Raw genomic sequence first — 24,818 nt, 5'->3', positions numbered from 1 at the left:
GAATGGGAGAAAATATTACAAATCATTTATCTTATGTGGGCTTGTATCTAGAATATATATATATTTCTCCAATTAAAACAAGCAAATAATTTGAATAGATATTTATTAAAAAAAGAATTTTAAATCGGTGATAGGCACAAACAGGGATAATCAGCATCATTAGTCATGAGGGAAAGGCAAATAAAAACCACTATGAAATACCACTTCATACCTACTAGAATGGCTAAGACACAAAAAGGACAGTAACAATTATTGAAGAAGATGCGGGAAAATTGGAACCCTCAAACATTGCTGATGAGAATATTGAATGGAATATCTATTTGAAATAACAGTTCTGGCAGTTCCTCAAAAGTTAAACAGAGTCTTGTATGTCTAACAATTTGATTCCTAGGCATATACCCCCCACACAAAAAAAATCTATACATAAACTGTACATGAATGTTCATAGTAGCATTACTCATATAAACCAAAAGGTGAAAACAACTCAAATACCTATCAATTAATGAATGGGTAAAACAAAGTCATAGATAATTGAATATTATTTGTCAATACAAAGGAATAAGGTACTAATATATACTATAGAATGAATGAATCTTGCAAACATTATGTTAAATCAAATAAACTAAACTCAAAAAGGCACCAATTGCATGAGTCTATTTATAGGAAATGGCAATGGCAATTCCATAGAAATAAAAAAAGATTAACGGTTACCAGGAGCTGAGGGGATGAGATGATAGGAAATGAGTGCTAACAGGTTTGGAGTCCTTTTGAAGTGATGAAAATATTCTAAACTCTGATAGCCATTGTGGCTGCAATATTTTCAGAATATACTAGGAACTGCTCAACTAGACAATTTTTAAAGTGGTTAATTTTATGAAGATGGTACTTCAATAAAGCTGTTACTGAAAATAAGTTATATATGGAATATTTAGATATCAAATATATATACATGTTAAATAAAACCACATATCACTTTGGCCAACCGAATCTTTATTTAGTATAAAAATTTAGAAATCAAGAAAGAAAGAATGACCAAAATACGGTTATATAAAGAATAGACACTTCTGCATTACAAAACATTGCAAGCATTAGAGAAATAAAATGAACCAGAGGTTATATATGCAAAATATAAAAAAAAAACAAAGCATTTTAATCCTTATTTAAATAGTAGTTATTATATGTCAGATACTGCTCTAAGTAATTCATAAATATTGACATATTTGATCTGTATAACAAAGCTATAAATCTACTAAAGAGAATCTAATAAATCCCTCTCACGTTAAAGCAGGGGATACTAAGATGGTAAGTGATCTTCTTAGTTTTTCTTGGCCCCTAACTAGTAGAAGGGGGATTTGAAACCAGGTAGGCTTACTCGAGGCTGTGCTTTAAACCCTTATACTTATGCTACCTTCCTTGTCAATCACAGATTCTGTAGGAATAAGTACAGGAAAAGAGAAGAAAGAAGTCAAAATAAAATGCCTGAAACAAAGGAAGTCAATCACACTGGTTAGTCTGGAGAAAAGAAGCTAGAAATATAGTGAGAGCACGTGAGGAAAAGGAAGAAGGAAAGCTGATAGGCCGGAGGCTTACGTCAAAAGACAGCAGCACTTAAAATAAGTGAACATCCGTGTCTCTTTCCTTTCTCGGCAGCAGTGAGGGTGACTCTACGGATGCTGTTGCACCCACTCTTTTCAAGATGTAATTGGCAAATTTTCAACATCTTTTACTACAAATACTATTAAAAGGTTTTATATGTATGTGGTAACCGTTGAAGAATTGTTTGGTGGGAGCCTGAGTGGTTCAGTCAGCTAGAAGGCCGACTCTTGATGTCAGCTGAGGTCACAATCTCAGGGTCTTGAGATCAAGTCCAGCATGGGGCTCTGTGTTGAGTGGGGAGTCTGCTTAAGATTCTCTCTCTCCGTCTCCCTCTCCCTCTCCCTCTCCCCCTCCTCCTGCTTGTGTGCTCTTTCTCTCTAAAATAAATAAATGATCTTAAAAAAAATAACTATTTATTGTCTCTTCTAACTTTTAACTTTGGAGTTTGCTATTTTTCATGCTCATTCCCCCAATTTTTAATGAATTCTTTATCTTTTAATTTTGTGTAGACTCATTTGGTCTGAAGATTTTTTCATTCCTTGCATCAACTTTATGATTCAAAAGGCTTTATCATTCTGATTTCATATAAATATTTCCCAACTTTTCTTTCTCATTTCCTTACACTTACAAAATTATATATTAATCCTTTAACATTTACGTTTTATTATTTAAAGAAGTGAGCATTCATCTTTATTTTTTTTTTCTAAACTATAACTAATCGTGTCAACAGCATTTGGTCAGAAAATCCCATTGCCATTTTTTTATCTTTGCATCTTTAAAATATAGTACCTAGTGACTTACCAATATGCATGTAGCAGTGCTCAAAAAACATAACTAGTATATTTCAGATTTTACCTATATTCATACCATGTGCATTTCTTTTAAAAATAGCTTCCTTCTGATACTCATACAGATTGATTGCAATCAAGAAAATTACTCTGAAGCTATTGAACCTGGGCCTGAAAATAAGGAAAGTGCACTCTCAGTCAAGGGAGCAGGAGACAGAAGAAAGGAGACAGAAGAAAGGGAGTGAGAGGAGGAGAGAAGAGTAAGAATGAAAATAAGGAGGAGGGGGCAGGACAGAGAAGAAAGGGGGAGGATAAAGAGAAGGAATGGCAGGAAAGAAACATACTGTATGCTCTGGCCATCAAATCATTTAGCTGAAGAATGATATTTCTTTAATAACTGTCAGATAAAATTCTTCAACATCATATAAGATTAATCGTACCACATTTCTACAGCTGCCAGGGTGAGCTTTCATAACACTAGAGGGAAAGTCTCATGATCTGCACAACAGGAGAGGATTTAGACCTTGAGCCCCAACAGGAGAGTCGCTGTGTGATACATATGTGTGGTAAAACTCCCCGCATCACTCCCAGGCCACCACTAAAAACACTGCTCATGCTTAGAGCAATCGGGCTAGAAAATGGAAATGCCAAATATAAAGACTAAAGCTGTGATTCTGGTTAGCACTACAGCAGACAGCTGACATGCAGCAGGATAAAATGTGGAACAGCCAAACTTCTGTAAAAATCAATAAAGGAAAAAGAATCAATAATGATTAGAGTTATAAAATATTTTGCAGAAGATTATGATCCAAACATAATGACCAATAACCTAAGAACCCAGTGTGCATAAGGTAGACAAAGGCATGGGGGCTAGCACACACAGGAAAGATTCATGAAAAGCAGAACAAATCTTGGAGACCAAAATAGAACAGAAATGAATCCCTTCACAGGACAAGAATAATTGGACGTAATTGTAAAAACCCAAAGCATATATGCTGTTTGTAATTATTTTTCTATTCATGCATACCAACCTATAAATAGGTCTCGTAAAGTATATTTTCAAAAACTCCTCTTTTAAATCTCCATGAAATCTGAAATAAACAACTTTTCCATGTGTTGTTCTACATAGCTACCTAGGAAAGTATGACTCTTCCCTGTCTACTATAATCAGGATTCCTTCACCTAATGATGTGAAAATTATCTGAGAATATAACCTTGATAATGTTTATTTAAAGGATCTTATCGCTATTGTGTTATTCTGTGTTATTCCGCAACATGAACTTGCTTTAACTTGGAATATTTTCTAAATTAGCATATGTGTGACCCTTTCTAGTCTATGTATGTGTGTTTATGTGTTTTTCCTCTTTCTTCTAAATGGGGAGCAAAATCTTCCAGTCTCAATTTCTTCTAATATATAACTTTATAATCTTCAGACAGCTTTTCTGTATAAACAAGACTTTAATATTCTCTCTTCACTTTGAGTAAGGCATAGATCTTTTCACTACACTAAAATTAAACCAAATAAATATTTATTGAGCACCTCAACATGTCAAGTACTATGCTAAATAATTCATATAAATTATCAAATTTCATCCTTTAGACAATCTTTTTCAAATGCACTACTGTTAGTCCCATTTAATATATAAGAAACCTGAAATATGCTGATGTTCAGGCTGGGGTCACTGACTCCTATGATCTGAATGTTTGCTTTCCCTTCCCAATTCAGGTATTGAAATCCTTATGCCCAATATGGTACAATGAGATTGGGCCTCTGAGAAGTGATTACATAATGAGAGTGGAACCTGCATGAATGGGATTAGTGCTCTTTTAAAATAGACCCAAGATGGATCCCTCATGCTTTCCACCATATCAAGATACAGGGAGAAGCCACTGGCTATGAACCAGGAAGAGGCCTCTCACCAGAATTAATATGGTAGTGCCTTGATCTTTGATTTATAAGTTCCAGAAATAAATCTCTGTTATTTATGCTCTCCATTTTGTATGGCACCCCAATGGACTAAGACACCACCAAAGTGAGAGGTCTAAGATGACCATCCAAACCATCAGACTGCAGGATTGAACTACTCTCATTACTGTGCAATTCTTAACACATCTTCCTCTTTCCAGATTCTCCATTATTTTAGCCAAACCTCAAAATTACCTTTGAGTTTTTTTTTAATATGTATTCTGAGAATATATATAAGTATATACACCATATATATGTATATAGATATATATCAATCCTACTCTACCTCCATCCTGACTCAACACTTGTAATCTTTGAATCTTTCTTTTTCTCAGCATTTTTCTCACCTTCAATAGATTAAATCAAATGTGCAATTTTGATACTCAGCCATGGTTGAGAATTATGGCCTTAAAATAGACAATCTTTGAATTCAGGGAAAAAAATCTTGCACTTATTCTGGACCTCCATTGCACCTTTATAATCTTGCTGCCAATAGACACCCCATGAATATTTCTTCAGTGATTAAATCTTTATGAGATTCTACACAATTAAAAAGTTGCCTCAAGGCACTGATGTCTAGAAAGTCAATAGGAAGAAACTTGAAAACGTTTATTTTGTTGAGTTGATTGTTTATATTCTTTTCAAAGCAGTAAAAAAAAAAAAAAACAGAACTGTGGTAAAAAGAAAATCTGAAAGACATTCCTAAAATTTTAAAAACTTTTATGGCTACAATTGTCTATAATCAATTGTGTAAAAGTAAAAATTAAAGCATTTAACAACCCATAAATGACAAGCATTGATCATCCTGAATATTCAGGGAAGCACACCTCAGGTATGATTATGACAGAGCATAACAACTAAAAATTCAGGCCTGTATTTAACCATGAACATTTGTTCTGATCTGAAAGAAAATCCCATCCATTAAAAAATGATAAATTTGAAATTTAAAACTTACTTTCCTTTTTCAATTATGTTCTCCATAGTTCTAAATTGCATGGTACCAATGTTACCATACTTCAAATGATATTTTCTATGTAATATCCATTGCTTTAACATATACTCACATTACAGTAATTTGTAATGTTGATTATGCTAGTGTGCTTTTACTTTGTAATCTTGTGCAAGCTATTTTCCTAGCTTTGTATGTGTACAAAATATATTTTCATAAAATAGCAATAAAAGTAATTTAGGCAAACATCTACATGTTGAAATTGACTAAGTACTATTATTTTATGATGTTATTATTTTATGATGTTATTATTTTTTATGATGTATGTGGAACTACAGAAGATTTTCACTAGCCTATTAGATACTTAATGTATATAAAATACAGTATGACTTAATGTATATAAAATTCAAACATGCAAAAATAAATTATATTTTAGATATGTATATATTATATACATTTATGGTAAAAAAAATTTTTACAAAACCAGCAAAGAACTACTTAGCATATAACTCATGGAAAGAATTGTATCTACAGATAAAGAAGGAGACTGTAATAGGGATGAGCCTATAAGGGGCTTCAAATTTGTTGTTAATGTTATCCTTTTTAAGTATTAAGTATCCTTTTTAAGTTATTGAGCCTATAAATTACAAGTCCATTATTTTACCTTAAATTGTATACACCCTTGGGTATGTGTAATATTGAAATATAAAACAACCAATTCAACAAAAAATTCTACTAGACCTTAAATCATGTACTTGAATATATATTGCTTCCCCTAGTACACATAAAATGTTCCAAGTGTCTTTCTTATTTATTCTAAATAGACTAGAATTTTACTTATTAAAATTTTAATGGGGAAAAATAGACATTTAGATGTTATACTATATTCTGGCATGTTCTGAAAGAGAACTAATCTTTCTTTTGGTTTCATCAAAAATAATAATAACATAATACCCAAAGGTACCTGGAATCCTGGTCCCCTTGTTAAAATTAGTGAATTAATACAGTAGATTAGAGAGTTCTGGCTCCATCTTAGAATAGAAAAATGGAAAGGGTGTCACATCTATACAAACAATAAGAAGTTAGGCAATCTACAAAATCACACTGTGTTCTTGAACCCATCAGAGTACTGACTTCGAAGGCAACTGACTAGGGTAAAATTTGATTACGTTTGAGTGACCCTCAAAAAAGAAACAATGCACAGGCAATCACCCACCTATACCACAACACTAGAAGAAATCAAGGCTGCCATACAAATGGGTGTTTTAAGAAAAAATGAAGTGATTTTTTTAATGGATTGCTAAAACCTGAACATACACAGTTGTGAGTATAGACCCCTGGGAGCACACACACTTGTGTCCTCTTCTCCATGGACCTCTCTGTTTGCTCATGAAAAAGACTGGGAGCAGTGGAGATCAGGGAAAGCATCCCTCAAAGTGTAGTTCTGATGTTGTGTAACATATTGTAGTTCTGCTGAGGAAAAAATCAACGATTCTTGCCTGGAGTCTTTTCCCAGTGGAATGAAGTTTTAACCTTCTGAAGAAAGGCAGCAAATCCGGTTACTTTCAGTGGGTAAAAACATCCTGAGTTTGGGAAAAGGAAAAAGGCAAGAAGTCCTTCTACTTTTAGAAAATTAAAGATCCCTTGCCACTGGTGGCAGGCAGGATCACTGAGAAACTTCTGCTCAAAAAACTCAGAGGCACATGAACAGCCTAAAGCTAAGGCTGAATTAAAAAAAAAAAAAAATACAGAATCCTTTCTTGCTCCTCAGCACCTCAGTTACAAGAACCAGGAAACAAACAAGAACAGAATACTGCTAATGGAGGGACATGGAGCATGGAGAGACAGCTTCTCTGAGGCACAGGCTTACAGGGAAGATCTAAAGCTGAGGATGGACTAAAGGCAATCAAGAATTTTCTCAGATAACCAATCTAGCTCCCACCCTAACCAAAAGTGGCCACCAGAGGAACTTGAAGGTGATGGTGCATTGAGGGTAATCATAGCAACCAACAAAATGGAACCATGGCTCACCTCCTCAATAAAGGCCTAGCACAAAAAGAGTCATACCTATTTCCAGGCATAAATACTATTTACCTTGGTTTCTACCACCCCACATAGAATATGTGGATTCCAGCTACAAATTATGAGACACGCAAAATTGAGAAGAAAAATAATCTGCTGTTGAGAGACAAAACAATCAATAGAACTAATCTCAAATATAAATCTATTGTTAGGAAAATCAGATAGGGGATAAAATAACTATGATGAACATGTCACAGGCTCTACTGGAAAAATCTGAAGACATTGTGAATAGATGGGTAATTTAAGCAGAGAAATAGAAGCAATAAGAATGTGTCAAAGGACATGCTGGGAATAAATTTAAAAACACACATAGTAACAGAGATGAAGAGTGCTTTTGGCAGGCTCATCAGTATGCCTGACACATGGAAAGAAAGACTCAGTGAAATTGAATATAAGTCAGTAGACATTACTCAAATGGAAACACACATAGGAAATTAGTGAAACAAAGAGAGAGAGAGAACTGAGCATCCAAGAGATGTAGGCCAATATCAGTCTAAAATATGTGTAATTGGAATCCTAGAAGAAAAAAAAGAGGGACAATGGAGAGAAAAACGCTTGCAAATGAATAGTCAGGAATTTTCTAGAAATAACAAATTAAAAAAAAAACAAACAAAACAACCAAATAACAAATATATTCATACTGCTGAAGACCAAAGATAAGGAGAAATGTTAAAGGCTGTCAGGAAAAAAAATGTATATAATCATCTTTAAGAAAAGTCTCTCGGATTTTTGAGACCAGGTATAACCAGAGTAAAGGTATCAACATGTTTACATAATGTAGAGGTGTGAATGATCTAATAAAGAGGTTAAGAAAATCAGAGGAATGAAGGAATCATATCAATTTTCCAACATAAAATGAGAGAAGTTCTCTTTGCCTGACCGAGGAAAGTTGGACCATTCAGTCATCTATAACATTGTAAATATCAATGAAGCAATCAATTATATGGCCATCTATAAATCAAAAATACATACAATCTTAATAGAAAGTGATCAATTCTGAGGCTATTTAAATTATAGAACCAATCATCTCTTGGTATTTGTACCTAAATAATATTCATTTCTAATCATTTCTTTTCAATAACACCCACTTCTTATTTTCAATGTAATTTTGAAAATTATCTTCTCCATATCTGCTTGGGTTGATTATAATATTCAGTTAAATTGTGTTTAATATTAATTGATAAATATTTTAAATTTCTTGGATTAAATCAGCAAATAATATTATGCAAAAAATCCACTTAGCATTATTTCCATGAATCATCAGTCTTGAATCAGAAGAGCTCTGGGAACCAGAAGAAAGCAAGCACTTGATCCAAAACCCAATCAACAGGCAGAAACCACACAGGAATATGAGCATGGAAATTTCAATTAGAAATTACTGTTAACAGTGAATTAGAGCAATGGGTAATTGTGTACTAAGAATAAAGGGTACTCTAAACAATACAGGAATAACAGATATAGGAGCAATCATTAACCCAAAAGGTGAGATAGTTAGGCCTGGGGAAGAGACTCCTCCTCTCCTGCATTGTTGACACCCATAACTCTTTGTAGAGGACATGTCTATGGCTCATTAGAGGGTAGAAAAATTCACTAAGGCTACAAAGCTTCTATAGGAGAAAATGTTCATAGGTGGCACCCTGTTGGAACATCCCACTGAACAGCCACTATGGTGTTGCTGGAGAAATCTGCCCACAGGGACTACCATAAGCTGTTATAAATCACGACTTTTAGAGCCAAGGGACTAAGCCAGGGGTTACGTGAAGCCTCGGCACTAAGAAAGTTGCACACAGTGCAGGAGTCTGCCAAGAAATACACACCAGAACTTGGAAGAGAAACCTTCCTACTCTAGTGTTCTAGTACTTCCTACTAACAAACCATGCCATCTGCCATAGCGGAACTGTTTACACATATATTATTGCAGAGCTGTCATTTAAGGGTTATTAGAGAGGAGAGACAATGCATCAATAACCAGTACATCAATTTTCAGTATCTCTCAAGAAAAATGCCAAACTAGGAAAGCAAATGGTTAGCTGTCTGGTCTACTGCAAGCACATGTTTTGCACTACATACACTTTCTGTCCTAATCGTTCACCAATAAGGGGGAAAAAAGGGGGGTAACATACGGAGAATAAATTCAAAAGTATCCCAGAGCCGGTGACATCGTTATTTGCAATTTATGAAAACTCATCAAGATGTAGATTTGTGGATTATGCATTTGTATCATTTTTAAAAATATTTTGATAAAGACTCTTAAATAAAACATCCATGTTGCAAAGTTTAATTTCTGATTATTACTGCCTGAACATAGCACTCCACAGAAACCATGTACTTAGCCCTATTGACACTTATTTCTCTCTGATGTAATTGCCTATTTAATTGCAATACTCAGAATTGAAAATAATTTTATTTCCAGGCCCTCAATAAAGGTTTGTTGAGAAAGAATTGAAGAATGAGTTTATTTTGGAAGTAAAGACTTGTCAGTCATTCAAAACAGGTTTTTTTACATGACTTCTTGGATGTTTCCCATTTTTCCTGTAAGTCAAGATAATTCTTTATGTATCAAGAAGCTGCTGGAAACACATTATTTCATGGTAAAAACCAACTGACCCCCATTTCATTCACTAGGTACTTGCCCTTCAATGAAATTTACTAGTTGGCGACCTTGTCTTTGCCCTTCAATGGAAAATCATTCCACATCTGAGAAGGTAGGTCTTTTCAACAGTGGTTGTTAACCTAAGAATCCCCTTTTGTGGTAGACTAATTTCATAGATGGTCTCAATTAACTGCTTTTTTAAACAATGTCATTTGCTTTATAACTTTCTAGTCCTCTCCTCTTTGATCTTGAGTTTTGTTGCTTTAGTTACTCTGGCTAAAGGAATGTTGGCAAATGTGATGCAAGCAGAGACTGGAAGGAAGGAAAGTGCATCTCTGCTTGCCTTATTTCCTGCTGTGTCCTGCTCTCTTTTGGATCCTTGGCATCAACAAGAGGATAAACTGAGATTAGCCTGCTAGAAAGTGAGAGACCACATGGAGTAGAGCTAAATTATCCCAACCGCGGCCATTCAAGACGAGGCGGTTCACAGCTTACACACAACTTATTGCATTAGGGGGTGAGAAAATTAAGCAAGGCCAGTGTAGTTCAATCTAGGTCAGCAAGGCCTCCAAGCTGACCCTAAATCTTGCAAGAAATAATGAATGGTTGTGATTTTAAGTCATGAAATTTTGGAATAATGTGTCATGTAGCAATGTCTATTTAGTGTAACTTTTTATCTCTGGCTGAAGCTTTCTCTTGATTAATTTTTAATTATTAGAATTTTGTTTTGTTGTTTTATTTTCTTAAGAAATAACACCCTTAGCACTTCACTGGAGTTACTGCATAGGCAAACTGAATACTAACCAAGAAGTCACACTGAGATTGTTATATGAAATAGTCACTCGGATTTCTCAATAGCTAGAGAGCATTTTTCTTCCTATCAGGGATGAAGAGAGATTTTAAATCTGAACTGTATCAAAACCGAAATGCAGAATATTACGTACAATGAACTTTAAAATTACTTAGGATGAGTTAAGAGCGTAAGTTTAAAATCTACAAATGCTGAATCTACTAAATAATATAATTGATGGAAAAAATAAATTAAAAATTAAATATACAATAGTAATGTTCTGATTTTTTCAAGAAGGTTCACAAGATTTAATCAAAAAATGTTTTTAAAATCATTTGGAGGGACGCCTTGGCAGCTCAGCAGTTGAGTGTCTGCCTTTGGCTCAGGGCGTGACCCCGGGGTCCAAGGATTGAGTCCCACATCAGGCTCCCTGCGAGGAGCCTGCTTCTCCCTCTGCCTGTGTCTCTGTCTCTCTCTCTGTGTCTCTCATGAATAAATAAATAAAATCTTTAAAAAATAAAGTAAAATCATTTAGAAATATTTTATAATACAAAGGTGCTAATTCAATAAATGTAGACTTAACTCTTTCACTAGATGAGAACTAACCTCCAGGTTGTTATTAAGTAACATAGTAAGTTTGATGATGGCCAATGAGGCAATAATGATGAATAGCTGCATAAAATTGAGCAGTCTGATGCTCTGAATCATTCTGAAAACTTGGGGAAAGGACCTTGTGATTTCATGATAAGTTAAGAAATATTGTGTATATGAGACCTTCATTACTGAATCTTTCTTCTGTGTGCGCTAAGATGATACCACTGTTACTGGCTCAGCTGTCTTTTATAAGTTAAGAGAGAACGGGGAGTATTGTTCTGCTAATTGCACACACCACAGCTAAAATATAGATCCTATTTGAAAACAATGACTCTTTTTTTTATATTAATGCTATCCATTTCCGAGATAAGAATAAATAAGACTTTAAAAAATGAAGAGCATTAAATGCCTTCTCTAAGACAATTTATTTTTTTCCAGAAACTTTTATTGGGTATCTCCTCTTCACCAACCACTCTGAACCTCAAGCAAAGACTGCTTAGCTGTCTTTTCAGATGTCCTATGGGAAAGGAAAATTTCCTTGTAACTAATCACAAAGAAAAAGATATAATCGGTATCAAGGACCTGAATAAGGCTGATTATTCTACTCCTAATCTTAAAAAAAAAGTTTCAACTCTCCAATTCAATGTATACTTATGCAGAACAAAGATGTTTATAGCATTTATGCGATTTGATTATTTATCCTCCTGAAATGTTTATTTTTCTTTCTACTTCTTCCTTTTTCTTCAGCTCTGCTGGGTGATATTATATATCCACGCATGCACACTTTTCCCATCAAAACTGTGCTTCTTAGAGAAGCCTTGCTGTTGCTTTTGCTAACAACACTTCAGTTCTAATTATTTATTTAAGAATTTATTAAATATTTTTGAAAAATCAAAACTCAGATTTGAAACCCAGCTTTGTCACAGACTGATTCTAAGACACTGGAGATAGTTGTTTCTTCTATCTTCGTTTTCCAAGTGTACAAATTGGGAATGAAAGCATTTCCTCTCTTTATCTCACAAGGAGATATAAGGAGAAAATGAAAATGAAATGATGTTTTGGAAAGCACTTTGTAAATTACAATACAATGTGAGATCACAATGATAAGGAATTAATAGTTCATATCCTGACACATCTAACTTGGCATGCACTGCAGGCTTCCAGATGGAAGGTAAACATTTTAAAATAACAAGAAATAAAACTTTAGCATTACCTCGAACAGTTCATTCCAACATCAACCAACATCAGTCTAATTTTCAGTTGGTAAAATTAAGATGTTCTAAAGTTACTTTTTAAGTGAAGCTGTATATTTTTGCTTCTGTTCAAAAGAGCGACTGCTTCTCTAACAGTTTCTTTTCTTTGGATTACAGAGTCTCAGCTTCATTATTCATATGATAGTTTCATAGAGAAAAATAAGTAAGAAACGAGTAAATGGAAATGAAACTATACTTCCGTATTTGGAAATTTTCTACACTTTTCTAAAAACATCAAAAAGGAAAAAAGTAGAAAGTCATGACTATGAATCTCAAATATTTAGTACATTTCTTTTAAAAACATTTTAGACCCAGGGATGCCTGGGGGCTCAGTCGGTTGTGCATCAAAGTCTTGGTTTCAGCTCTGGTCTTGGTCTCCTGGTGGTGGGATTGAGTCTCTCCTCAGGCTCTACGCTCAAACAGGAATCTGCTTCAGACTCTCTTCCTCTCCCTCCCTCCATTTGTGCACACAAGTGCACTCTCCTTCACTCAAATAGATAAATAAAATCTCCTAAAAGAACTAAAATAAAATTTAAAAATAAAAACATTTTAGACCTTATGTTAACATTTGTAGGAGAAAAGACATGTGGCACACTAATAGAAAATGTCTTAGGACAGTTTTAAATTTTATAAAAAAGAATATATGATTGCTTCCCCAGTCTTATCTCCTGCCATCAGGCACCATCTATAAAGGACTCTTCTGGTCTCTTTCCAGCAGTACAGGATTCTTTCCACCCTGCAGTCCTTATACCTATTGCTTGGCATACACTTTCCAGAATAATTCCTCCATATCCTTGAGATACTACATTAAATCTTTTGTTGGATGACATAAATTAGGTCCCCTTTCTTTAATCTATCATATCACTTTACACTTTTTCTTCTTAGTTTTCAGTATAATTGTGTCAGCTTTTAGATTTTATGTGACTACTTTTAATGATCGTTCTCCATAGCCTTGTCCATGAAGGCAGATAGTGTGTAGTTCACTACATGTCTCAGCATGTAGCACAGTGCCTGACATATAGGAAGTGTGCAATGGGCATTTGAAAGTGTTGATAAAAATAATAATCTCTCTTTTTAAAAGTTCCCAGGCATTTATTTGGAAAATCACATATTTTTTTAAAAACATTTAAAAAACATATCATGCTGCAAACAAGTTTATTTTACCTTTGACTAGACTTTTTATTCAGTGATAGATCATTAAGTGTTGTCATTTAGATTTATCAGATCAGGTTATGCTATAGCATTCCAGTTTTAAAACCAACAAATATTCTTAAGCCTTAAATTATTTATTTCATTGGATTCCATAGCATATATTTTTAAGATGGTTATCAAAATTACATTCAATCCTGATATAACATGTGGTCAGTCCACTGGATTAAATCAGTTCAAGCTGTCGAAAACTGTGAATGGTCTAACATTTTTTCCTATTTACAAGCTAAGACATAGCCTGCTCTAGTTTTGTGAATGCTGGCAGAAGACATGAGATTCCTGGGTCAGAGACAAAGGTGCTTCTTACTGGTGGTGCAGCAAACATTGTGAGCTTCACACTCGCATCAGTTTCCCTTGCCCTCTCAGCCTTGTGGGAGCAATGCAGAGCAGCCTAGGTCAATGCTGGAGACAGTAAGCAAACCCGAACTCTGTTTGGAGGGAGACACTATTTCTGTTTTCTAAGTCTGTATACTACAGAAATATCCTTACAAATACATCCCAGAGCAAAAGCTGTCAGTGCCTCTGTTCACAAGACACGCAGAAATATTAAAGGGGCTTCTCATAGTAATGCATATCTTGTAATTTACACTTTGAAATAATCATTGTGTTGAGTATTACACCAATTAAAAAGTGTACTGGCTTGTCCAAACTCTTGTTGCTAATAAAAAAAAAACATAACAATATGCAATCTTAAAAGTGTTGAATGTTAGCTGTCCTCCTTTTGGATTGCATTTCTAGAGTCAATCATGTGGCACATTAGTCAAGTGTTCTGTTGGATGTGTAAGAGTTACATATGCTCTAATCATAGAATTACAGTTTTATTATAGATGCTTAAGCTGGCAGCAGTGATCAAGATGATTTAGAGGTGTACATCATGTATAACACCAAAAATCGTTTATATCTCTTTTCCTTTCCTACCATGTGCTATCGGCCTCAGAAGAAAACTGATGCTCTTCCTGTTTCGGCCCAATTTTGCTCTAAATTTCAGAAACTTGAGGTGATTGTATGACTGAGGTCAGTAAATGCAATCCAGGTTTCCCAAATCTAGTACTAAACTGCTTTAAACAAGAGAGTGGGGAGGCTCATGTCAGTGGAGACAGCACAGTGCTCATGCCATGGAAATCTAAATAAGAAATCAAAAGATAAGGGGTTGAAATTGAAGATGAAGACTCTGCCACAAATTTCATTCATGAAATGAAAAGGCAGCTTGCTTTCATATTCATATGGAATTACTAACTTAAATCAATTTCTTCCATTTATATTTTGGTTGTGGATGAACTTTCTCCGTGGAGATTTTTATGTACATAGTTTCTACATGGTAATTTCAGGTGCAGATATAATAAAAAAATTGACTCTGCCAGTCTTCTATTTGCTATAGCCCTTTTTCTTATTCATAAAACCAAATAGCCATCATAATTAAATTTTAAGGTTATGAAAGAAATATATAAAATTACTTGTAAGATAATTCAATTCAGCATATTTATTCCATCAAGGAACAGATGGACACAGAAGATTTGAATAATTTCCCCAAGGTGACGAAATATGTGAGGTCAAGAGATTATATATATATATATATATATATATATATATATCTTCCTATACGGATCAATTATTTCATTCATTATCTAAGCTTTTCTTTGTAATTTAATCATTAATACTCTATAAAGAAAACTGAGATATCTTTCTTTTCTTTTTCCTTTTTTTTTCTCTTTAGGCCCTTACCTGGCACAGAATATATGATAGCTATTATGATCAATCTCCTAAGTGTTTGGACCAGAACAAAATATAGACAAATAGCATCATGCATGGCATCAAAAGGATAATGGGTCCCGAGTAAGAGCTGGGGGACACTCAAAGGGTTGACTGAGAAAAATTCTTTGGAACAGAGATGCCATGAAGCCTGGTATGGTAGGCTTCTGGCCAAAGATGAAGAAACAGAAAAAATACCTCCAGATTAAATTGTGAAAGCTGAGGCTATAGAGAGGACAGAGAGAATGGAGGAGGAATGTCCAAAACTCTTGGGAGTACATGACCAATCTAAGATGCCTAGGAATCCAGGGCAGGGCAAGTGGCGTTTATGTGTAGAAAGTAAGTGTCTTTTCCCAGATGTCAATAAAACTCATGAGATGGGATGCCTGAAGAACATAGGACACAGGCACATAATCCTGATGCAAGCAAGGCAGGCTTGAGTATAAATGGAAAGGACTTTGGGTCAGGCAGTGCTGGGTGCCTAATGTGGATCACCTTTTGCAGCCTCATAAGATTCCTGGGTGGTGGGCAAGATGATCTTCATTTTACAGAAGAGAAAACTGAGGCTCAGAGAGGTGACTTCCCACTGCTAGGAAGCAGCAGGGGCCAGATCTTGAGCTAACCTTGCTTGGTGGGCTTGATTCTTTTCCAGAAGGTGCTTAGCTACAGCCAGGTACCTGCTTTTAGGAAGGCCAATGGATAGAAAGAAGCAAGAAACAGAAGTGAAATTGTGAGGGAGTTTGCCACAGGCCAGGGCTGATAGAGAATGAGGGAGTGGTTTCCTGATGCAGCTAGAAAAATGGGCACAGATATAAGATGTGATGAGATGTTCCACCTCAGCCTGAGTATGGATGGCTGGATCTCCTAGTCATCAAGGAAGAAGGAAGGGAAGTGATCTTCCATTTCTTCTCAGAATCAGCGAAGCAGTCACTGGTTTAATAGATGAGGAAAGGAAGAAGTGAGGAGTGAGGAGAAGGTACTTTTTCTTCAGTGCCCAGAAGCAGGCAGCCACAGCTCAGCGCCATGCCTCGCAGCCAAGGTGGCCTGATCTCCCACCACCCTGGGATCACATTTTTTTTCTAATATTTGTTTATTTTAGAGAGAAAGAGCACATGTGTGTGCAAGCACGGGGAGGGACAGAGGGAGAGACTCCTCACAGGCTCCCTGTTGAGTCTGATGCTGGGCTCCATCTCACAACCCATGAGATCATGACCTGAGCCAAAACTAAGGGGCAGGTGCTCAACCAAATGAGCCATCCAGGTGCCCCAGGGATCCTATCTTTTTAAAAAGCAATGGTCTTAGATCAGATTTCCCCAGGAATATACTCTGAGGCTTCTTGGGAATGTTCTCAGGAGCAATACCTGTGACAGTGTGAAGGAAATAGTAGTGGGGAGGTGGAAAGGATGAATGGTGATGTGATTAGAACAGAGACACCGTAGAGCTTGGAGGGTAGGTATATACAGGCTCTCCACGAGGAGCAGGGGTCAATTTCTATTCCTTTAAATAACTTATTTAACCTTTTATGTGTTTATTTAACAAATAGTTATTTATAACAAATAGTTATAAGTTATTTATAACTTACATACACTGTTATAGTAACTACAGCCTCTACCACTAATTAGCTTTGGATTAGCATTATGTTATATACGTTTTTATTTATAAATGAATTTTTCTATCCATTGTAAATATTTGTGAAACACCTACTAGGGAATATACAGTATTCAAGGTCCTGTGTATAAAAAAGTGAACCAATTAACCAAAAAACTACCTACTATCAAGAAGCATAATTGCAGTGAGGAGAATCAAACAGTAAACACACGAAAGTGCTAATATCTTAGAGCAAAATTATAGGGAAAAATTAGGCTGGAAAGTTTACTTTGGATGGAATGGTCCTGCAAGGCCTCTCTATGAAAGCATATCTTACTAACAAAACTATAAACTGGAAAAGGAACCAGCCATGGAAGGGCCAGAAAGAACAGACCAGAGAGAGATGCTGAAACTCAAAGCCTCAAAGGCCAGAGTCACTAGAGTTGATTTTGTCACTGTCACAGCAGTTACTTCAGGCTGGCTGAGCTCATCTGGAGACAATAGAAGGGGATTAAAGCTGGCATTGCCACAGTCTAGAGGTTGTTAGTGGAGGACTGGTTGGCAAACAAGAAGACTGAGGATCAGTCAAAAGTGAAAAATAAAACCAGCAATGTGTGGGAAGCCAAAGGAGAGGAGAGATTCCTCGCATCATGTGCCTTCAATAATCAACAATTTCTAATGCAGAACTTCACTTAATTGCCGAACATGAGAAGAAAATAAATACAATAATCAAAAACAAAGTACAGATTTATTGTTACTGTAGAATGAAGGAAAAGCAATAAAATAATTTATAAATAAAAGTGACTTCAAGTTAATAAGTTGAAAACCTGTATCCATATGATTAAAAGAAAATATTTTATACCTGCTGCTTTCAGGACCATGAATAGTACATAGTTCAAAAGCAAAGCGATAAAAGAACAAGGATTTAATATAAAGTAAATTAAAATCGGTGGCATTTTATCGGGCGAAAAAGTCAGATTTCTCTATCTTGCTCTTCACCAGAACTAGTGTATGATGATGAATGAATTTGACGCTTGAACTCCACACTGTGGTGCTCTACCGTTGTGATGTTCATTAGCGCCCAGTGGCATATTAACACAAACCTGTGATATGATCTTCTAGATTCTTTTAACAAAGATCAAAGGTCATCTAGTTCACTTGGAGATTGGAAGTAGGGAAGACAAAGTATCTTTTTAGGGCATAACTTCAATGAGGGCATATTATGCTATAAAACTTCAGAGCAAACTCCTGCTTGTGAACTGAGAAGCTGGTTAACAGTGTTTGGGGACTGGGGGCTGTAGGGAAAGGTGGTGAAGCAAAATCTATAATAAAAGAAAGAATTATGTGATGAAGGCTAGTCACATACCTCTTCTTGTCTCAGAATCATCATCTACAAAATGGGAATATTACTATAACCACCTTGTTGTAAGATTGAAAGTTTCCATTTATAAAATGTACTTACAAGTATGTCTGCAATACCGCAGCTGTAACATAAATAGTTATTACTGGTGTTTTGTTATTATAATTTTAAATAGTTTAAAAATTATACCTGAAGACTGAGTACTGAATTTCAAACAAGCTTGGAGCTAATTAAGGTACTAACAAATTGTTTAATCAAGCCTGAGGGAAACTATATCAACTCAAAATATAATCACAGAATTTCTTGGAAACCAAAAGTGATAGGTGATGATTCACTAATGCAGCATCTGGTGTAATGGCCCCAACACTTAACATGGTAGCCTAACATGTAAGTGCTCACTAGATGCTGATGATAGAAAAAGAAGATCCAGGTGTAGGAGGACTAGAGAGCAGAGTGGGAAAACAAGGAGACAAAATCCCTGAGAACTTCTTCAAATAGTATCTAGTTTAAGAAAACATATAGGTAGATCCATATGCAAAACGTTTTATTTACATTTCAAAACTATTCATCTGAGGCTTCCTTTAAAGAACACATCCCCTCAGCATCTTTTAAATTATAAATTGCAAATTTTGTTTCACATGTAGCTTTTCTGGAGCATATCTGGTCAGTGAACTAACAATATAAGTATAGAGAATGCAGAAAATACAATTAAGTCTGAAGGTCATGTTTAAAATATTAATTTTCTGTGAAGGCTTTGAATTGTAACAAACATAAAATATGCAAAACATGAACTCAATGTAGCTCATTTATATTTCTTATATCATTGACTAATTAATCAAATCACTTTTATGTTTATTTTATTATTTAACCCTTGTATATTATATTACATTCTCAAATTCTTTTTATGTTCAAAGAAAGAAAATACCTTAGTGCTTAAATAAAAAAATAAATGGTATGGGCGTATACTCAATAATTGTTATTTAAAATACTCTTGCTTGTAATTTATTTGAACTCCATAAACTGGGAACTTCACAACGTGGTTTTTATAACAGATAAACCTAATCTCTTCTGTGATATTTGACATTCTTATTTGACAATTATCTTACCTTAGAATTATAAAAATCAAATTAATAAAATTAGTATCAATATTAAATCTTAATTATTCTGTATGGATTCTGAAAAACTTCCCAGTCTCGTTCTAGAATGAATGAAATGATCTGATGTTTAACAATTATGTGATCCTGAGAAAGTTGGGCTCCTTGAATCTCTGTTTCCTTATCTATAGACTAAGGTTAGTAAAACTGAATTTATTGGATCAAATAAAGTTTGGTCAGTAAATCTTCTAGTATACTATCCACCACGAAATAGGCATTCATTAAAGCTGAAGCAAAGAAGTAATTTGTCAGAGTGACAAGAGCAAGAATTTTGAAATCAAAACCTTGAAAAGGACTTGGATTCCATTCTCTACCCTTGAGTTTCATTCCACAAGTTAACTGGCTTCACTGATTAATAAAAATAAAAATATCATGTTGCATGATGCATGCGTGTGAAGTTTCTAGTAAGTGCAAAAACTGTCACAATCATTGTCTTTATAATTATATTCCAACAATCTATTCTCATTAATAAACCTTTTACCTATACTCTGGTAGCAAATCATTCCTATATTCCATCCTTTATACAATACATTATATTTAAAATGAGTTTATTCTCAGGAACTAAATATTCATAATCACTACAAAGTTATCAGCATCTCATGGTTGACAACCTCAAAACTATGGCAATAAAAGAGAACTTCAACTGAAATGTAGGATTGCAATCAGATGTCCATTATTATCTCTTACTGAACCTCAATTAGAGAGATTCATTGAGATAATAGAAACCGTAATCAGTCAACAAAGATGAATTGATCAAGTAAAATAAATAAAAGAGAAGCATCCTGAATAATTAAGAGTCCATATGCACATAAGCTATATACAAAAAAAAAAAATGTAATTATATCTACGGTAAAAAGATTCTGATTTTTTTTTACCACTTTAAATATAAAAATCTTTAAAGATGAAAAATATTTAGAGTCATGCAATACTTTTGTTATCTCACAAATACATTATTAATTTTTTCATTGTAAGCAGATCAATTCATGTAGCACAGTAAGGAATAGTAAAATAAGTGACAATGGGATTTATTTACCCTCGTTAGATCAAATAACCATTATAACTAAATGGTATAAATATTCCCCATTCTTCAGTGCTGCTATATTTAAACTATCAGTTTATTTTCAGAATCATCATTTTTTTTCATAATTGTGTGTATATAAACTTTTTACTGAGCTATCAGGCAATATATTTTTTAAAATGTAGCACACTTAGCTTTCCTTTGGTAAAAATTATTTTTATTAAGCCATCTTTTAAAATTGTTTGGTTTCTATCTGCTACTCAGTAATCATACTCTCCTCCTTCTGGTAATCTGACTTTTAAAAGAGCAACAAATTCCCTCTTTCTTTTCTGTTTTTCTTTTTTCTTTTCTTTTCTTTTTTTTTCTTTTCTTTTCTTTTCTTTTTTCTTTTCTTTTTTTTACTAATTGTATCTGCAGATTTTATTACTTTATTGTTAGAAAATGTGGAGAGAACTATTCTAAACATTTTACCAACCTAACCTCATGTGTGAAAGTTTATCATCCTCATTTGACAATGAAGAAAGAGGCTCCAAATCTCAGCCTTATTTCACATATTTAGTTAAGGGAAGAAAAGGACTTCACATGGCCTACACTGCCTTAGCTCAGTACTCAAACTATGATGAAGAAGAAATGCTAAGGGTACCTGGGAGGCTCAGTCAGTTGGGCAATTGATCTCTGATTTCATCTCAAGTCCTGATCTTATGGTCATGAGACTGAGCCCTGTGTCAGTGTAGAATCTGCTTGAGATTTTCCCCTTCTCTGCCCCTTCCCCTGCTCTCTTTTTCTCTCTCTCTAATAGAATCTTAAAATTAAAAAAAAAAGAACAAAATGCTACTCTACCAAAGCAATATTTTCCTTTTCACTTGTTATTTTATAAATATTATAAATGTGGATTGGTATTTCTGAATATTTCTACAATTTGCTTCTTTCAATTTTTAAATCTATTCTTCAAGGGATAATTCCCAAGGTTGTATTTGTGAAGTCCACATTGAGCTCTCTACATATTCATTACATCATCTTTACACAGGGGCCATGCTAATCTTCTCTATCACTCCACTTTTAGTATATGTGCTGCAGAAGGGAACACTCTACATATTCATTACTGTTTAAAATTTATGTAGTTTGCAGGGCAAAGTATACATTAGGAGTATGCATAAACAAGTCTAAGTTTAAAAGCTATAATCATCTTATTTGTTTTATATTTCTTTAAGATAGGTCATCTGATATTTAAGAAATCAAGTTTGCGTGATTATAGTTGGACAATACTCTTAGACTAAATTATTTTGATTTTTGTTGTTAGGGAATTTGACATTAGACTGCAGTATGTGGCTAAATAAACTGGGGCCAGAATGGTTTGAGCCACTACCAATCTAACCAAAGCTATATTCATCTTGTGAATTTCCTAACAGTGTTCACAATTTTTTAAAGATTTTTCTAAAGTCTCAAGCTTCACTCATGAAACTATCATGATAGGCACAGAAACTTTTTAACCAATTTATAGAGAAAATGTATGTGCTCTTGTATCTTCTCTCCTTTCTTATTTAAAATACATTCCTGCTTTTAAAATGCAATCTGCATATCACTTATATCAGAATCTCAATGAGTGCTTGTTTAAAAATATAGATTACTTTATCCCCAGCCCAGGGAGAAAGTACTTCACAGTTAAAATCTCCCAGAGATGGCTTTTAATATATAACAAATTTTAAGACCCACTCCATATATTTTTGCCTTTTTACTTCTCTTAGGGAAAAACAAAACAAACAAAAAAACCTCTCCTTCATTTCCACAAAGGAAATAGTTTTCTTAACCATATTATCTCAGATTTTCCCTTTAGTCATTCTTTTTCTAAAATGTCCTCCTACACTCCAGAATGCTAAAAAGGCCTAATTTATTGGCTTATGCAATGTTCAAGCCCTTTCTATCATGACATTATCTGATCTAGAAGCAAAAGTTTAAAATTAGCCCAAAGATTCAGTTATCAAAGTGAGAGATTAGGAAGTTTGTTAGCACTTCCTCCTCCACTCTCTTTGTTTATTGGCCTAAAATGCCTACATGATGTCTAATGTACAACAGCCATCACAAAGGAAGGCACAGAAAAAAAAAAAAAAAAAAAAAAAAAAGGAAGGCACAGAATGAGAGATGAAGAAGCCTGGTTCCTGAAGCCATAGCTGATCAATCATTCGAACTCCAGCCTGCTTAATCTTGACATCTATTATGAAAGGCAAACATATCCTTATTTATTTAAGGCACTGGTTTTTGAGTTTTCTACTACTTGTAGTCATAGTCAACCGCCAGTTAAGAAAATGTATAGATCTCACCAGGGACAATTTCTACTTTATTTTTTAATTGTTTTGATCACAATGTTGTTCAGGCATTTTCATTGCATTATTGTTCCTCTATTTTCTCAGATATTCTGTTGATATCAAGGTTAACACCTGGAAATTCTAGCTTTGGGTACAAATGGATTCTGGATATCAATGGATGTCATCAAGATCTGGCATTTTGTTGTTTCTATACTTCTGTTCTGGTTTTTAATATGGTATTTTCATTTTTAGGCTGGCTCTATCAACATGATAGCTCCCATAACATAATTTTTCAGGATGTGATCCCGGGTTTATAAATCTAAGTGGAGTGGAAAGAGCTCAATAAATCAGTCAGTTCATCCAAAATCTAGAAATGATGTTGACTGCATATTTTGATGATTAGAGTTATGTGTGCCCCATCTGGAACTAAGGATTAGGTCAATTTCTTCCAAATGCATGGACACGGAGACATGGTGAGGTGGTTATCTAAGAAAATAAAGGAATGCTGGGTAGGCAAAATTAAAAACAAAACAAAACGCAACACTTTCTACTCTATTACTGCCTTGGTTTTGATTTTATATATTTTCTTGGAGTGCTACAATATTTATTTTTTCTTAAATCCTCTGTTTCCAATACTTTAGTTGCATTCTCAAACCAAGTATTTCTTCCCGTATCTAAATCCCTTTAATATCTTGCATTTTGAACTATGCTTGCATAGGGAAAACTGAGTAGAACTTTTTACTACTGCCTAAGTCAGAGTTTGGAATTTGAGTCCATTCAGTAATTTGCCTATTAAAGGGGGGAAAAAAAGCCCTCTTCAGAAGAAAAAAGAACCCAGAGACTCTATAACATATTGTTCTTATTGTCCACTCTCCAACTAAAGATTAATCAGACAGGCAAATAGAAGAAGATAACCAAACTCAAGCAATAAGTAAATAAGGACTTTACATAGGATATTATAAATAAGAACAAGCATCCAAAGGAAAATAAGGAATGACAAGAGAAATAATTTCAAATAAATCATATATATGTAAATATATATATAATCATAAACATATATATGTAAAATAAAAACTCCAAATAAAAAAACTAGAGCTGAAAAGTCAACAAATAAAATTACATAATTAACCATCACTGAATGGACTCAACATCAGATCAATAATGCCTAAGGAAGTGTCAGTAAACTTGAATATAATTAAATAGAAATTAAGCTATTTGAAAAATAAAGAGAAAAGGCATCAAAGAAAAATTAACAGGGTGCTAGAGACCCATGAAAAAAAATATCAATGTTAAAATATGTGCAATTTTAATACCAAGGGATAGAAGAGAGGAAATAGGAATAGAAAAAATATTTATTGGCCCCAAATATGGAAGACAATATCAACTTATGATTCCATGAAACTAAACAAACTGAAACTTGATAAATGCAAAGTAAATTATAATGGTACCTAGGCACATTATAGTCAAGTAGTGAAATTAAAAGATAAAGAGAAAATGTTTAAAGCAGGGAAGAGGGGCAGGGGCAGTGACACACTACATATATTAAACAGTAATGGGATTGACCACTTCATTCTCATTAGAAAGAAACATGAAAAAAAGAAAAAGAGGCCAAGAAATAATAGACTGGCCTCTTCATATTATGAAAGGAAATGAAAATAAAATTGTGAGCACAGAACTATATATCCAGTAAAAATAATCTTTATGGATGATTAAGTAGAGACATTCAGAGACACAAAATAGAAAATTAATTGACAGCTGATTTACTATATAAAAATATGCTAAAATGGTTTCCTTAGGATGAAAATAAACACATAAGTAATTTATATA

The 24,818-nt window shown here is 34.2% G+C and overlaps 1 protein-coding gene and 1 non-coding gene across 3 annotated transcripts in view; both read right to left on the bottom strand.

The window, feature by feature from the left end:
- The window catches only part of FSTL5 (follistatin like 5), a 679,148-nt gene that overhangs the window by 171,532 nt on the left and 482,798 nt on the right, over positions 1-24,818 (bottom strand). The window lies entirely within an intron of this gene.
- Positions 21,670-21,775, bottom strand: LOC121481753. The gene has a single exon (XR_005985407.1). It is a non-coding gene; the product is annotated as a U6 spliceosomal RNA (small nuclear RNA).

This window comes from Vulpes lagopus, chromosome 23 (genome assembly GCF_018345385.1).
Source record: "Vulpes lagopus strain Blue_001 chromosome 23, ASM1834538v1, whole genome shotgun sequence".
In the NCBI taxonomy this organism is placed as follows: Eukaryota; Metazoa; Chordata; class Mammalia; order Carnivora; family Canidae; genus Vulpes; species Vulpes lagopus.
The sequence above is the reverse complement of the archived record's forward strand: the minus strand, read 5'-3'. Positions and strand labels throughout refer to the sequence as shown.